Raw genomic sequence first — 17,324 nt, forward strand, 5'->3', positions numbered from 1 at the left:
TACACTGTTATATTGAATAAAAAAACTAATTTGTGTCTTTGCAAACCTTACAAAAGATCATTTTTCTAGTAAAACTAACAAAAAAACATATCTCTGGGCATTATTAGCCATTTTGCATGTGTTGTTTAGAAGTTATGTTTGAATACATTTTTATTGCTTTTTTTCGCATTATCTCAGGATTCTAAGACTATTATAGTCATATTGAGTAAAAAACTACTTTTTGCATTTGCAAGATTTAAAAAAGCATATGTTTCTAGTAAAACTCCCAAAGATGCATTATTTCAGGCATTATTAGCCATTTTTAATGTGTGGTGTAGGAGTTATGTTTAAATAACTGTCATATTGAGTGTTACAGTATACAGTCATATTGATTAAAACCTCATTTTTGTATTTGCAAACCATTGAAAAACAACTGTATCTAGTAAAACTCACATGTATTGAATATCACAAGCATTTTTAGACATTTTGCACGTTTGGATTAGGAAATATGTTGGAATACATTTTTATTGCTTTTTTAGCATTATCTCAGGATTCTAAGTACATTACTGTCAAATTGAGTAACAAATCAAATTTCGTTTTTGCAAACCTTACCAAATGTTTTTTTTCTGGAAAACTCTCGAAGATGCATTTCTTCAGGCATTATTAGACTATTTGCATGTGTATTTTTGGAGTTATGTTTCAAAAAATGTCATTTTGAGTGTGACCAATATGAGGCCAGTAAAATCTAATATTTGTATTTGTCAACCTTTCCAAAATACCTGATTCTGCTAAAACTTACATAAATTCAATATTAAAGGCTTTTTAAGACAAATTTCATATTTGGTTTTGGAGTTATGATTATAAACCCTTCATATTTAGTATGACAGTTACACTGTTATATTGAATAAAAAAACTAATTTGTGTCTTTGCAAACCTTACAAAAGATCATTTTTCTAGTAAAACTAACAACAAAACATATCTCTGGGCATTATTAGCCATTTTGCATGTGTTGTTTAGAAGTTATGTTTGAATACATTTTATTGCTTTTTTCGCATTATCTCAGGATTCTAAGTACATTTTTGTCGAATTGAGTAACAAATCAAATTTTGTTTTTGCAAACCTTACCAAATGTTTTTTTTTTCAGGAAAACTCTTGAAGATGCATTTCTTCAGGCATTATTAGACATTTTGCATGTGTATTTTTGGAGTTATGTTTCAAAAAATGTCATTTTGAGTGTGACCAATATGAGGCCAGTAAAATCTAATATTTGTATTTGTCAACCTTTTCAAAATACCTGATTCTGCTAAAACTTACATCAATTCAATATTAAAGGCTGTTTAAGACAAATTTCATATTTGGTTTTGGAGTTATGATTATAAACCTTTCATATTTAGTATGACAGGTACACTGTTATATTGAATAAAAAAACTAATTTGTGTCTTTGCAAACCTTACAAAAGATCATTGTTCTAGTACAACTAACAAAAAAACACATCTCTGGGCATTATTAGCCATTTTGCATGTGTTGTTTAGAAGTTGTGTTTGAATAAATTTTTATTGCTTTTTTCGCATTATCTCAGGATTCTAAGACTATTATAGTCATATTGAGTAAAAAACTACTTTTTGCATTTGCAAGATTTAAAAAAGCATATGTTTCTAGTAAAACTCCCAAAGCTGCATTATTTCAGGCATTATTAGCCATTTTTAATGTGTGGTGTAGGAGTTATGTTTAAATAACTGTCATATTGAGTGTTACAGTATACAGTCATATTGATTAAAACCTCATTTTTGTATTTGCAAACCATTGAAAAACAACTGTATCTAGTAAAACTCACATGTATTGAATATCACAGGCATTTTTAGACATTTTGCACGTTTGGATTAGGAATTATGTTGGAATACATTTTTATTGCTTTTTTCGCATTATCTCAGGATTCTAAGTACATTACTGTCAAATTGAGTAACAAATCAAATTTTGTTTTTGCAAACCTTACCAAATGTTTTTTTTTCTGGAAAACTCTCGAAGATGCATTTCTTCAGGCATTATTAGACTATTTGCATGTGTATTTTTGGAGTTATGTTTCAAAAAATGTCATTTTGAGTGTGACCAATATGAGGCCAGTAAAATCTAATATTTGTATTTGTCAACCTTTCCAAAATACCTGATTCTGCTAAAACTTACATAAATTCAATATTAAAGGCTTTTTAAGACAAATTTCATATTTGGTTTTGGAGTTATGATTATAAACCCTTCATATTTAGTATGACAGTTACACTGTTATATTGAATAAAAAAACAAATTTGTGTCTTTGCAAACCTTACAAAAGATCAGTTTTCTAGTAAAACTAACAAAAAAACATATCTCTGGGCATTATTAGCCATTTTGCATGTGTTGTTTAGAAGTTGTGTTTGAATACATTTTTATTGCTTTTTTCGCATTATCTCAGGATTCTAAGACTATTATAGTCATATTGAGTAAAAAACTACTTTTTGCATTTGCAAGATTTAAAAAAGCATATGTTTCTAGTAAAACTCCCAAAGATGCATTATTTCAGGCATTATTAGCCATTTTTAATGTGTGGTGTAGGAGTTATGTTTAAATAACTGTCATATTGAGTGTTACAGTATACAGTCATATTGATTAAAACCTCATTTTTGTATTTGCAAACCATTGAAAAACAACTGTATCTAGTAAAACTCACATGTATTGAATATCACAGGCATTTTTAGACATTTTGCACGTTTGGATTAGGAATTATGTTGGAATACATTTTTATTGCTTTTTTCGCATTATCTCAGGATTCTAAGTATATTACTGTCAAATTGAGTAACAAATCAAATTTTGTTTTTGCAAACCTTACCAAATGTTTTTTTTCTGGAAAACTCTCGAAGATGCATTTCTTCAGGCATTATTAGACTATTTGCATGTGTATTTTTGGAGTTATGTTTCAAAAAATGTAATTTTGAGTGTGACCAATATGAGGCCAGTAAAATCTAATATTTGTATTTGTCAACCTTTCCAAAATACCTGATTCTGCTAAAACTTACATAAATTCAATATTAAAGGCTTTTTAAGACAAATTTCATATTTGGTTTTGGAGTTATGATTATAAACCCTTCATATTTAGTATGACAGTTACACTGTTATATTGAATAAAAAAACTAATTTGTGTCTTTGCAAACCTTACAAAAGATAATTTTTCTAGTAAAACTAACAACAAAACATATCTCTGGGCATTATTAGCCATTTTGCATGTGTTGTTTAGAAGTTATGTTTGAATACATGTTATTGCTTTTTTCGCATTATCTCAGGATTCTAAGTACATTTTTGTCGAATTGAGTAACAAATCAAATTTTGTTTTTGCAAACCTTACCAAATGTTTTTTTTTTTCAGGAAAACTCTTGAAGATGCATTTCTTCAGGCATTATTAGACATTTTGCATGTGTGGTGTTGGAGTTATGTTTCAAAAAATGTCATTTTGAGTGTGACCAATATGAGGCCAGTAAAATCTAATATTTGTATTCGTCAACCTTTTCAAAATACCTGATTCTGCTAAAACTTACATAAATTCAATATTAAAGGCTGTTTAAGACAAATTTCATATTTGGTTTTGGAGTTATGATTATAAACCTTTCATATTTAGTATGACAGGTACACTGTTATATTGAATAAAAAAACTAATTTGTGTCTTTGCAAACCTTACAAAAGATCATTGTTCTAGTACAACTAACAAAAAAACATATCTCTGGGCATTATTAGCCATTTTGCATGTGTTGTTTAGAAGTTGTGTTTGAATACATTTTTATTGCTTTTTTCGCATTATCTCAGGATTCTAAGACTATTATAGTCATATTGAGTAAAAAACTACTTTTTGCATTTGCAAGATTTAAAAAAGCATATGTTTCTAGTAAAACTCCCAAAGCTGCATTATTTCAGGCATTATTAGCCATTTTTAATGTGTGGTGTAGGAGTTATGTTTAAATAACTGTCATATTGAGTGTTACAGTATACAGTCATATTGATTAAAACCTCATTTTTGTATTTGCAAACCATTGAAAAACAACTGTATCTAGTAAAACTCACATGTATTGAATATCACAGGCATTTTTAGACATTTTGCACGTTTGGATTAGGAATTATGTTGGAATACATTTTTATTGCTTTTTTCGCATTATCTCAGGATTCTAAGTACATTACTGTCAAATTGAGTAACAAATCAAATTTTGTTTTTGCAAACCTTACCAAATGTTTTTTTTCTGGAAAACTCTCGAAGATGCATTTCTTCATGCATTATTAGACTATTTGCATGTGTATTTTTGAAATTATGTTTCAAAAAATGTCATTTTGAGTGTGACCAATATGAGGCCAGTAAAATCTAATATTTGTATTTGTCAACCTTTCCAAAATACCTGATTCTGCTAAAACTTACATAAATTCAATATTAAAGGCTTTTTAAGACAAATTTCATATTTGGTTTTGGAGTTATGATTATAAACCCTTCATATTTTGTATGACAGTTACACTGTTATATTGAATAAAAAAACTAATTTGTGTCTTTGCAAACCTTACAAAAGATCATTTTTCTAGTAAAACTAACAAAAAAACATATCTCTGGGCATTATTAGCCATTTTGCATGTGTTGTTTAGAAGTTATGTTTGAATACATTTTTATTGCTTTTTTCGCATTATCTCAGGATTCTAAGACTATTATAGTCATATTGAGTAAAAAACTACTTTTTGCATTTGCGAGATTTAAAAAAGCATATGTTTCTAGTAAAACTCCCAAAGCTGCATTATTTCAGGCATTATTAGCCATTTTTAATGTGTGGTGTAGGAGTTATGTTTAAATAACTGTCATATTGAGTGTTACAGTATACAGTCATATTGATTAAAACCTCATTTTTGTATTTGCAAACCATTGAAAAACAACTGTATCTAGTAAAACTAACATGTATTGAATATCACAGGCATTTTTAGACATTTTGCACGTTTGGATTAGATTTATGTTGGAATACATTTTTATTGCTTTTTTCGCATTATCTCAGGATTCTAAGTACATTACTGTCAAATTGAGTAACAAATCAAATTTTGTTTTTGCAAACCTTACCAAATGTTTTTTTTTTTTTGGAAAACTGTCGAAGATGCATTTCTTCAGACATTATTAGACTATTTGCATGTGTATTTTTGGAGTTATTTTTCAAAAAATGTCATTTTGAATGTGACCAATATGAGGCCAGTAAAATCTAATATTTGTATTTGTCAACCTTTCCAAAATACCTGATTCTGCTAAAACTTACATAAATTCAATATTAAAGGCTTTTTAAGACAAATTTCATATTTGGTTTTGGAGTTATGATTATAAACCCTTCATGGCGCAGTGGAAGAGTGGCCGTGCGCAACCCGAGGGTCACTGGTTCAAATCCCACCTAGAACCAACCTCGTCACGTCCGTTGTGTCCTGAGGAAGACACTTCACCCCTGCTCCTGATGGGTGCTGGTTGGCGCCTTGCATGGCAGCTCCCTCCATCAGTGTGTGAATGTATGTGTGAATGGGCAAATGTGGAAGTAGTGTCAAAGCGCTTTGAGTACCTTGAAGGTAGAAAAGCGCTATACAAGTACAACCCATTTATAACCCATTTATATATTTAGTATGACAGTTACACTGTTATATTGAATAAAAAAACTAATTTGTGTCTTTGCAAACCTTACAAAAGATCATTTTTCTAGTAAAACTAACAAAAAAACATATCTCTGGGCATTATTAGTCATTTTGCATGTGTTGTTTAGAAGTTATGTTTGAATACATTTGTATTGCTTTTTTCGCATTATCTCAGGATTCTAAGACTATTATAGTCATATTGAGTAAAAAACTACTTTTTGCATTTGCAAGATTTAAAAAAGCATATGTTTCTAGTAAAACTCCCAAAGATGCATTATTTCAGGCATTATTAGCCATTTTTAATGTGTGGTGTAGGAGTTATGTTTAAATAACTGTCATATTGAGTGTTACAGTATACAGTCATATTGATTAAAACCTCATTTTTGTATTTGCAAACCATTGAAAAACAACTGTATCTAGTAAAACTAACATGTATTCAATATCACAGGCATTTTTAGACATTTTGCACGTTTGGATTAGGAATTATGTTGGAATACATTTTTATAGCTTTTTTCGCATTATCTCAGGATTCTAAGTACATTACTGTCAAATTGAGTAACAAATCAAATTTTGTTTTTGCAAACCTTACCAAATGTTTTTTTTTCTGGAAAACTCTCGAAGATGCATTTCTTTAGGCATTTTTAGACTATTTGCATGTGTATTTTTGGAGTTATGTTTCAAAAAATGTCATTTTGAGTGTGACCAATATGAGGCCAGTAAAATCTAATATTTGTATTTGTCAACCTTTCCAAAATACCTGATTCTGCTGAAACTTACATAAATTCAATATTAAAGGCTTTTTAAGACACATTTCATATTTGGTTTTGGAGTTATGATTATAAACCTTTCATATTTAGTATGACAGTTACAGTGTTATATTGAATAAAAAAACTAACTTGTGTCTTTGCAAACCTTACAAAAGATAATTTTTCTAGTAAAACTAACAAAAAAACATTACTCTGGGCATTATTAGCCATTTTGCATGTGTTGTTTAGAAGTTATGTTTGAATACATTTTTATTGCTCTTTTCGCATTATGTCAGGATTCTAAGACTATTATAGTCATATTGAGTAAAAACTACTTTTTGCATTTGCAAGATTTAAAAAAGCATATGTTTCGAGTAAAACTCCCAAAGATGCATTATTTCAGGCATTATTAGCCATTTTTCATGTGTGGTGTAGGAGTTATGTTTAAATAACTGTCATATTGAGTGTTACAGTGTACAGTCATATTGAGTAAAACCTCATTTTTGTATTTGCAAACCATAGAAAAACAACTGTATCTAGTAAAACTCACATGTATTCAATATCACAGGCATTTTTAGACATTTTGCACGTTTGGATTAGGAATTATGTTGGAATACATTTTTATTGCTTTTTTCGCATTATCTCAGGATTCTAAGTACATTACTGTCAAATTGAGTAACAAATCAAATTTTGTTTTTGCAAACCTTACCAAATGTTTTTTTTTTCAGGAAAACTCTTGAAGATGCATTTCTTCAGGCATTATTAGACATTTTGCATGTGTATTTTTGGAGTTATGTTTCAAAAACTGTCATTTTGAGTGTGACCAATATGAGGCCAGTAAAATGTAATATTTGTATTTGTGATTCTTTCCAAAATACCTGATTCTGGTAGAACTTACATAAATTCAATATTAAAGGCTGTTTAAGACAAATTTCATATTTGGTTTTGGAGTTATGATTATAAACCTTTCATATTTAGTATGACAGTTACACTGTTATATTGAATAAAAAAACTAACTTGTGTCTTTGCAAACCTTACAAAAGATCATTTTTCGAGTACAACTAACCAAAATACAGATCTCTAGGCATTATTAGCCATTTTGCATGTGTTGTTTAGAAGTTATGTTTGAATACATTTTTATTGCTTTTTTCGCATTATCTCAGGATTGTAAGACTATTATAGTCATATTGAGTAAACAACTACTTTTTGCACTTGCAAGATTTAAAAAAGCATATGTTTCAAGTAAAACACCCAAAGATGCATTATTTCAGATATTATTAGCTATTTATCATGTGTGGTGTAGGAGTTATGTTTAAATAGCTGTCATATTGAGTGTTACAGTATACAGTCATATTGAGTAAAACCTCATTTTTGTATTTGCAAACCATAGAAAAACAACTGTATCTAGTAAAACTCACAAGTATTCAATATCACAGGCATTTTTAGACATTTTGCACGTTTGGATTTAGAATTATGTTGGAATACATTTTTATTGCTTTTTTCGCATTATCTTATGATTCTAAGTACATTACTGTCAAATTGAGTAACAAATCAAATTTTGTTTTTGCAAACCTTACCAAATGTTTTTTTTTTCAGGAAAACTCTCGAAGATGCATTTCTTCGGGCATTATTAGACATTTTGCATGTGTATTTTTGGAGTTATGTTTCAAAAACTGTCATTTTGAGTGTGACCAATATGAGGCCAGTAAAATCTGATATTTGTATTTGTGATTCTTTCCAAAATACCTGATTTTGGTAAAACTTACATGAATTCAATATTAAAGGCTTTTTAAGACAAATTTCATATTTGGTTTTGGAGTTATGATTATAAACCTTTCATATTTAGTATGACAGTTACAGTGTTATATTGAATAAAACAACTAACTTGTGTCTTTCCAAACTTACAAAAGATCATTTTTCTAGTACAACTAACAAAAAAACATATCTCTAGGCATTATTAGCCCTTTTGTATGTGTTGTTTAGAAGCTATGTTTTAATATATTTTTATTGCTTTTTTCGCATTATCTCAGGATTCTAAGACTATAATAGTCATATTGAGTAAAAAACTACTTTTTGCATTTGCAAGATTTAAAAAAGCATATGTTTCTAGTAAAACTCCCAAAGATGCATTATTTCAGGCATTATTAGCCATTCTTCATGTGTGGTGTAGGAGTTATGTTTAAATAACTGTCACATTGAGTGTTACAGTATACAGTCATATTGAGTAAAACATCATTTTTGTATTTGCAAACCATAGAAAAACAACTGTCTCTAGTAAAACTCACATGTATTCAATATCATAGGCATTTTTAGACATGTTGCACGTTTGGATTAGGAATTATGTTGTAATACATTTTTATTGCTTTTTTCGCATTATCTCAGGATTCTAAGAACATTATAATCATATTGAGTAGAACAAAATTTTTTGCATTGCAAAGATTTAAAAAAGCAATCGTTTCGAGTAAAACTCCCAAAGATGCATTATTTCAGGCATTATTAGCCATTTTTCATGTGTGGTGTAGGAGTTATGTTTAAGTAACTGTCATATTGAGTGTTACAGTATACAGTCATATTGAATAAAACCTAATTTTTGTATTTGCAAACCATAGAAAAGCAACTGTATCTAGTAAAACTCACATGGATTCAATATCACAGGCATTTTTAGACAATTTGCACGTTTGGATTAGGAATTATGTTGGAATACATTGTTATTGCTCTTTTTGCATTATCTCAGGATTTTAAGTACATTACTGTCAAATTGGGTAAAACATTTCTTTTTGTTTTTGCAAACCTTACAAAATGTTTTTTTTCCAGTAAAACTCACAAATATACATTTCTTCAGGCATTTTTTTGTAATTTTGTATGTGTATTTTTGGAGATATGGTTCAAAAACCGTCTTATTGAGTGTGACCAATGTGAGGCCAGTAAAACCAAATGTTTGTATTTGTGAACCTTTCCAAAATACCTAATTCAGGAAAAACTCACATAAAGTCAATATTACAGGCTTTTTTAGACAGATTTCATGTTTGGTTTTGGAGTTATGTTTATGAACCTTTCATATTTAGTATGACAGTAATACTGTTATATCGAATAAAAAAAAAAAACTTGTATCTTTGAAAACACTGTAAAAATAAATTCTGTAAAAAAACGGTCATTTACTGGCAGCTACGGCTGCCAAACAAAAACCATAAAATTAAAGTAAAACATTGTAAAGCAAATAATGATCAAAAACATTATATTTACAGAAATTTTCATGAAATGTTTTGGGGAGAAATATCGTAATTTTACAGATTTTTACAAAATTATTAAGATCGACCACCTTTAATAAAGTGACGATGCAAACAGTTCTGCAGAAAAATACCTTTATTCTAAAGAGTTTGTCCAAATTATTACGATCAATCACCTTTAGTGAAGTGACAATGCTGGCGGTTCCACAGAAAAATACCATTGTTTAACAGATTTTTTCTGAATTGTTAGGATCAGGGGTGTCTCATTCACTTTACCGGTGGGCCACTGGATGCAGGAAATTGATACAAAGTGGGTTAACCTTGCATGAATCGCTATCCCAACCTAGCAACTTACTTACCAATCCCACCATTTCACCCCGAGAATTTCACTACCCTCATATAGGATTGACTCAAAGCTTGGCCGGGCGAATATGACAAGTAGTACCACGGTGGGCTTTTTTGTACGCTCATTCACCAAATCATAAGCCTGCCAATTGAGGCATGTGATGTGCACGGTATTGTTGTGCATATGATAGTGACTGCAAGATATACTTGGTCAACAGCCACACAGGTCACACTGACGGTGGCTGGTAAAACTCACATGTATTCAATATCACAGGTATTTTTAGACATTTTGCACGTTTGGATTAGGAATTATGTTGGAATACATTTTTATTGCTTTTTTCGCTTTATCTCAGGATTCTAAGTACATTACTGTCAAATTGAGTAACAAATCAAATTTTGTTTTTGCAAACCTTACCAAATGTTTTTTTTTTCAGGAAAACTCTCGAAGATGCATGTCTTCAGGCATTATTAGACATTTTGCATGTGTATTTTTGGAGTTATGTTTAAAAAAATGTCATTTTGAGTGTGACCAATATGAATCCAGTAAAATCTAATATTTGTATTTGTCAACCTTTCCAAAATACCTGATTCTGCTAAAACTTACATAAATTCAATATTAAAGGCTGTTTAAGACAAATTTCGTATTTGGTTTTGGAGTTATGATTATAAACCTTTCATATTTAGTATGACAGTTACAGTGTTATATTGAATAAAAAAACTAACTTGTGTCTTTGCAAACCTTACAAAAGATCATTTTTCTAGTACAACTAACAAAAAAAAAAAACATATCTCTAGGCATTATTAGCTATTTTGCATGTGTTGTTTAGAAGTTATGTTTGAATATATTTTTATTGCTTTTTTCGCATTATCTCAGGATTCTAAGACTATTATAGTCATATTGAGTAAAAAACTACTTTTTGCATTTGCAAGATTTAAAAAAGCATATGTTTCTAGTAAAACTCCCAAAGATGCATTATTTCAGGCATTATTAGCCATTTTTAATGTGTGGTGTAGGAGTTATGTTTAAATAACTGTCATATTGAGTGTTACAGTATACAGTCATATTGAGTAAAACCTCATTTTTGTATTTGCAAACCATTGAAAAACAACTGTATCTAGTAAAACTCACATTTATTGAAAATCACAGGCATTTTGAGACATTTTGCACGTTTGGATTAGGAATTATGTTGGAATACATTTTTATTGCTTTTTTCGCATTATCTCAGGATTCTAAGTACATTACTGTCAAATTGAGTAACAAATCAAATTTTGTTTTTGCAAACCTTTCCAAATGTTTTTTTTCTGGAAAACTCCCGAAGATGCATTTCTTCAGGCATTATTAGCCATTTTTCATGTGTGGTGTAGGAGTTATGTTTAAATAACTGTCATATTGAGTGTTACAGTATACAGTCATATTGAGTAAAACCTCATTGTAGTATTTGCAAACGATTGAAAAACAACTGTATCTCGTAAAACTCACATTTATTCAATATTAAAGGCATTTTTAGACATTTTGCACGTTTGGATTAGGAATTATGTTGATATACATTTTTATTGCTTTTTTTCGCATTATCTCAGGATTCTAAGTACATTACTGTCAAATTGAGTAACAAATCAAATTTTGTTTTTGCAAACCTTACCAAATGTTTTTTTCTGGAAAACTCTCGAAGATGCATTTCTTCAGGCATTATTAGACTATTTGCATGTGTATTTTTGGAGTTATGTTTCAAAAAATGTCATTTTGAGTGTGACCAATATGAGGCCAGTAAAATCTAATATTTGTATTTGTGATTCTTTCCAAAATACCTGATTCTGGTAAAACTTACATAAATTCAATATTAAAGGCTTTTAAAGACAAATTTCATATTTGGTTTTGGAGTTATGATTATAAACCTTTCATATTTAGTATGACAGTTACAGTGTTATATTGAATAAAAAAAACTAACTTGTGTCTTTGCAAACCTTACAAAAGATCATTTTTCTAGTAAAACTAACAAAAAAACATATCTTAGGGCATTATTAGCCATTTTGCATGTGTTGTTTAGAAGTTATGTTTGAATACATTTGTATTGCTTTTTTCGCATTATCTCAGGATTCTAAGACTATTATAGTCATATTGAGTAAAAAACTACTTTTTGCATTTGCAAGAATTAAAAAAGCATATGTTTCTAGTAAAACTCCCAAAGCTGCATTATTTCAGGCATTATTAGCCATTTTTAATGTGTGGTGTAGGAGTTATGTTTAAATAACTGTCATATTGAGTGTTACAGTATACAGTCATATTGATTAAAACCTCATTTTTGTATTTGCAAACCATTGAAAAACAACTGTATCTAGTAAAACTCACATGTATTCAATATCACAGGCATTTTTAGACATTTTGCACGTTTGGATTAGGAATTATGTTGGAATACATTTTTATTGCTTTTTTCGCATTATCTCAGGATTCCAAGTACATTACTGTCAAATTGAGTAACAAATCAAATTTTGTTTTTGCAAACCTTACCAAATGTTTTTTTTTGGAAAACTCTCGAAGATGCATTTCTTCAGGCATTTTTAGACTATTTGCATGTGTATTTTTGGAGTTATGTTTCAAAAAATGTCATTTTGAGTGTGACCAATATGAGGCCAGTAAAATCTAATATTTGTATTTGTGATTCTTTCCAAAATACCTGATTCTGGTAAAACTTACATAAATTCAATATTAAAGGCTTTTTAAGACAAATTTCATATTTGGTTTTGGAGTTCCCCAGGTTGATTGGCAACACTAAATTGGCCCTAGTGTGTGAATGTGAGTGTGAATGTTGTCTGTCTATCTGTGTTGGCCCTGCGATGAGGTGGCGACTTGTCCAGGGTGTACCCCGCCTTCTGCCCGATTGTAGCTGAGATAGGCGCCAGTGCCCCCCGCGACCCCGAAAGGGAATAAGCGGTAGAAAATGGATGGATGGATGTGTTTTGGAGTTATGATTATAAACCTTTCATATTTAGTATGACAGTTACAGTGTTATATTGAATAAAAAAACTAACTTGTGTCTTTGCAAACCTTACAAAAGATCATTTTTCTAGTACAACTAACAAAAAAAAACATATCTCTAGGCATTATTAGCTATTTTGCATGTGTTGTTTAGAAGTTATGTTTGAATATATTTTTATTGCTTTTTTCGCATTATCTCAGGATTCTAAGACTATTATAGTCATATTGAGTAAAAAACTACTTTTTGCATTTGCAAAATTTAAAAAAGCATATGTTTCTCGTAAAACTCCCAAAGATGCATTATTTCAGGCATTATTAGCCATTTTTAATGTGTGGTGTAGGAGTTATGTTTAAATAACTGTCATATTGAGTGTTACAGTATACAGTCATATTGAGTAAAACCTCATTTTTGTATTTGCAAACCATTGAAAAACAACTGTATCTAGTAAAACTCACATGTATTCAATAACACAGGCATTTTTAGACATTTTGCACGTTTGGATTAGGAATTATGTTGGAATACATTTTTATTGCTTTTTTCGCATTATCTCAGGATTCTAAGTACATTACTGTCAAATTACTGTCAAATATTTGGTTTTGGAGTTATGATTATAAACCTTTCATATTTAGTATGACAGTTACAGTGTTGTATTGAAAAAAACTAACTTGTGTCTTTGCAAACCTTACAAAAGATCATTTTTCTAGTAAAACTAACAAAAAAAACTTATCTCTAGGCATTATTAGCCATTTTGCATGTGTTGTTTAGAAGTTATGTTTGAATACATTTTTATTGCTTTTTTCGCATTATCTCAGGATTCTAAGACTATTATAGTCATATTGAGTAAAAAACTACTTTTTGCATTTGCAACATTTGAAAAAGCATATGTTTCTAGTAAAACTCCCAAAGATGCATTATTTCAGGCGTTATTAGCCATTTTTAATGTGTATTATAGGAGTTATGTTTAAATAACTGTCATATTGAGTGTTACAGTGTACAGTCATATTGATTAAAACCTCATTTTTGTATTTGCAAACCGTAGAAAAACAACTGTATTTGGTAAAACTCACATGTATTCAATATCACAGGCATTTTTAGACATTTTGCACGTTTGGATTAGGAATTATGTTGGAATACATTTTTATTGCTTTTTTCGCATTATCTCAGGATTCTAAGTACATTACTGTCAAATTGAGTAACAAATCAAATTTTGTTTTTGCAAACCTTACCAAATGTTTTTTTTCTGGACAACTCTCGAAGATGCATTTCTTCAGGCATTATTAGACTATTTGCATGTGTATTTTTGGAGTTATGTTTCAAAAAATGTCATTTTGAGTGTGACCCATATGAGGCCAGTAAAATCTAATATTTGTATTTGTCAACCTTTCCAAAATACCTGATTCTGCTAAAACTTACATAAATTCAATATTAAAGGCTTTTTAAGACAAATTTCATATTTGGTTTTGGAGTTATGATTATAAACCTTTCATATTTAGTATGACAGTTACACTGTTATTTTGAATAAAAAAACTAATTTGTGTCTTTGCAAACCTTACAAAAGATCATTTTTCTAGTAAAACTGACAAAAAAACATATCTCCGGGCATTATTAGCCATTTTGCATGTGTTGTTTAGAAGTTATGTTTGAATACATTGTTATTGCTTTTTTCGCATTATCTCAGGATTCTAAGACTATTATAGTCATATTGAGTAAAAAACTACTTTTTGCATTTGCAAGATTTAAAAAAGCATATGTTTCGAGTAAAACTCCTAAAGATGCATTATTTCAGGCACTATTAGCCATTTTTCATGTGTGGTGTAGGAGTTATGTTTAAATAACTGTCATATTGAGTGTTACAGTGTACAGTCACATTGAGTAAAACCTCATTTTTGTATTTGCAAACCATAGAAAAACAACTGTATCTAGTAAAACTCACATGTATTCAATATCACAGGCATTTTTAGACATTTTGCACGTTTGGATTAGGAATTATGTTGGAATACATTTTTATTGCTTTTTTCGCATTATCTCAGGATTAAGTACATTACTGTCAAATTGAGTAACAAATGAAATTTTGTTTTTGCAAACCTTACCAAATGTTTTTTTTTTCAGGAAAACTCTTGAAGATGCATTTCTTCAGGCATTATTAGACATTTTGCATGTGTATTTTTGGAGTTATGTTTCAAAAACCGTCATTTTGAGTGTGACCAATATGAGGCCAGTAAAATCTAATATTTGTATTTGTGATTCTTTCCAAAATACCTGATTCTGCTAAAACTTACATAAATTCAATATTAAAGGCTTTTTAAGACAAATTTCATATTTGGTTTTGGAGTTATGATTATAAACCTTTCATATTTAGTATGACAGTTACAGTGTTATATTGAATAAAAAAACTAACTTGTGTCTTTGCAAACCTTACAAAAGATCATTTTTCTAGTACAACTAACAAAAAAACATATCTCTGGGCATTATTAGCCATTTTACATGTGTTGTTTAGAAGTTATGTTTGAATACATTTTTATTGCTTTTTTCGCATTATCTCAGGATTCTAAGACTATTATAGTCATATTGAGTAAAAAACTACTTTTTGCATTTGCAAGATTTAAAAAAGCATATGTTTCGAGTAAAACTCCCAAAGATGCATTATTTCAGGCATTATTAGCCATTTTTCATGTGTGGTGTAGGAGTTATGTTTAAATAACTGTCATATTGAGTGTAACAGTGTACAGTCATATTGAGTAAAACCTCATTTTTGTATTTGCAAACCATAGAAAAACAACTGTATCTAGTAAAACTCACATGTATTGAATATCACAGGCATTTTTAGACATTTTGCACGTTTGGATTAGGAATTATGTTGGAATACATTTTTATTGCTTTTTTCGCATTATCTCAGGATTCTAAGTACATTACTGTCAAATTGAGTAACAAATCAAATTTTGTTTTTGCAAACCTTACCAAATGTTTTTTTTTTTTCAGGAAAACTCTTGAAGATGCATTTCTTCAGGCATTATTAGACATTTTGCATGTGTATTTTTGGAGTAATGTTACAAAAACTGTCATTTTGAGTGTGACCAATATGAGGCCAGTAAAATCTAATATTTGTATTTGTGATACTTTCCAAAATACCTGATTCTGGTAAAACTTACATAAATTCAATATTAAAGGCTTTTTAAGACAAATTTCATATTTGGTTTTGGAGTTATGATTATAAACCTTTCATATTTAGTATGACAGTTACAGTGTTATATTGAATAAAAAAACAAAGTTGTGTCTTTGCAAACCTTACTAAAGATCATTTTTCTAGTAAAACTAACAAAAAAACTTATCTCCAGGCATTATTAGCCATTTTGCATGTGTTGTTTAGAAGTTATGTTTGAATACATTTTTATTGCTTTTTTCGCATTATCTCAGGATTCTAAGACTATTATAGTCATATTGAGTAAAAAACTACTTTTTGCATTTGCAAGATTTAAAAAAGCATATGTTTCTAGTAAAACTCCCAAAGATGCATTATTTCAGGCATTATTAGCCATTTTTAATGTGTGGTGTAGGAGTTATGTTCAAATAACTGTCATATTGAGTGTTACAGTATACAGTCATATTGATTAAAACCTCATTTTTCTTTTGCAAACCATAGAAAAACAACTGTATCTAGTAAAACTCACATGTATTCAATATCACAGGCATTTTTAGACATTTTGCACGTTTGGATTAGGAATTATGTTGGAATACATTTTTATTGCTTTTTTCGCATTATCTCAGGATTCTAAGTACATTACTGTCAAATTGAGTAACAAATCAAATTTTGTTTTTGCAAACCTTACCAAATGTTTTTTTTTTTCAGGAAAACTCTTGAAGATGCATTTCTTCAGGCATTATTAGACATTTTGCATGTGTATTTTTGGAGTAATGTTTCAAAAACTGTCATTTTGAGTGTGACCAATATGAGGCCAGTAAAATCTAATATTTGTATTTGTGATTCTTTCCAAAATACCTGATTCTGGTAAAACTTACATAAATTCAATATTAAAGGCTTTTTAAGACAAATTTCATATTTGGTTTTGGAGTTATGATTATAAACCTTTCATATTTAGTATGACAGTTACAGTGTTATATTGAATAAAAAAACAAACTTGTGTCTTTGCAAACCTTACTAAAGATCATTTTTTTAGTAAAACTAACAAAAAAACTTATCTCTAGGCATTATTAGCCATTTTGCATGTGTTGTTTAGAAGTTATGTTTGAATACATTTTTATTGCTTTTTTCGCATTATCTCAGGATTCTAAGATTATTATAGTCATATTGAGTAAAAAACTACTTTTTGCATTTGCAAGATTTAAAAAAGCATATGTTTCTAGTAAAACTCCCAAAGATGCATTATTTCAGGCAT

Source organism: Nerophis ophidion, linkage group LG11, assembly GCF_033978795.1.
Source record: "Nerophis ophidion isolate RoL-2023_Sa linkage group LG11, RoL_Noph_v1.0, whole genome shotgun sequence".
Lineage (NCBI taxonomy): Eukaryota > Metazoa > Chordata > Actinopteri > Syngnathiformes > Syngnathidae > Nerophis > Nerophis ophidion.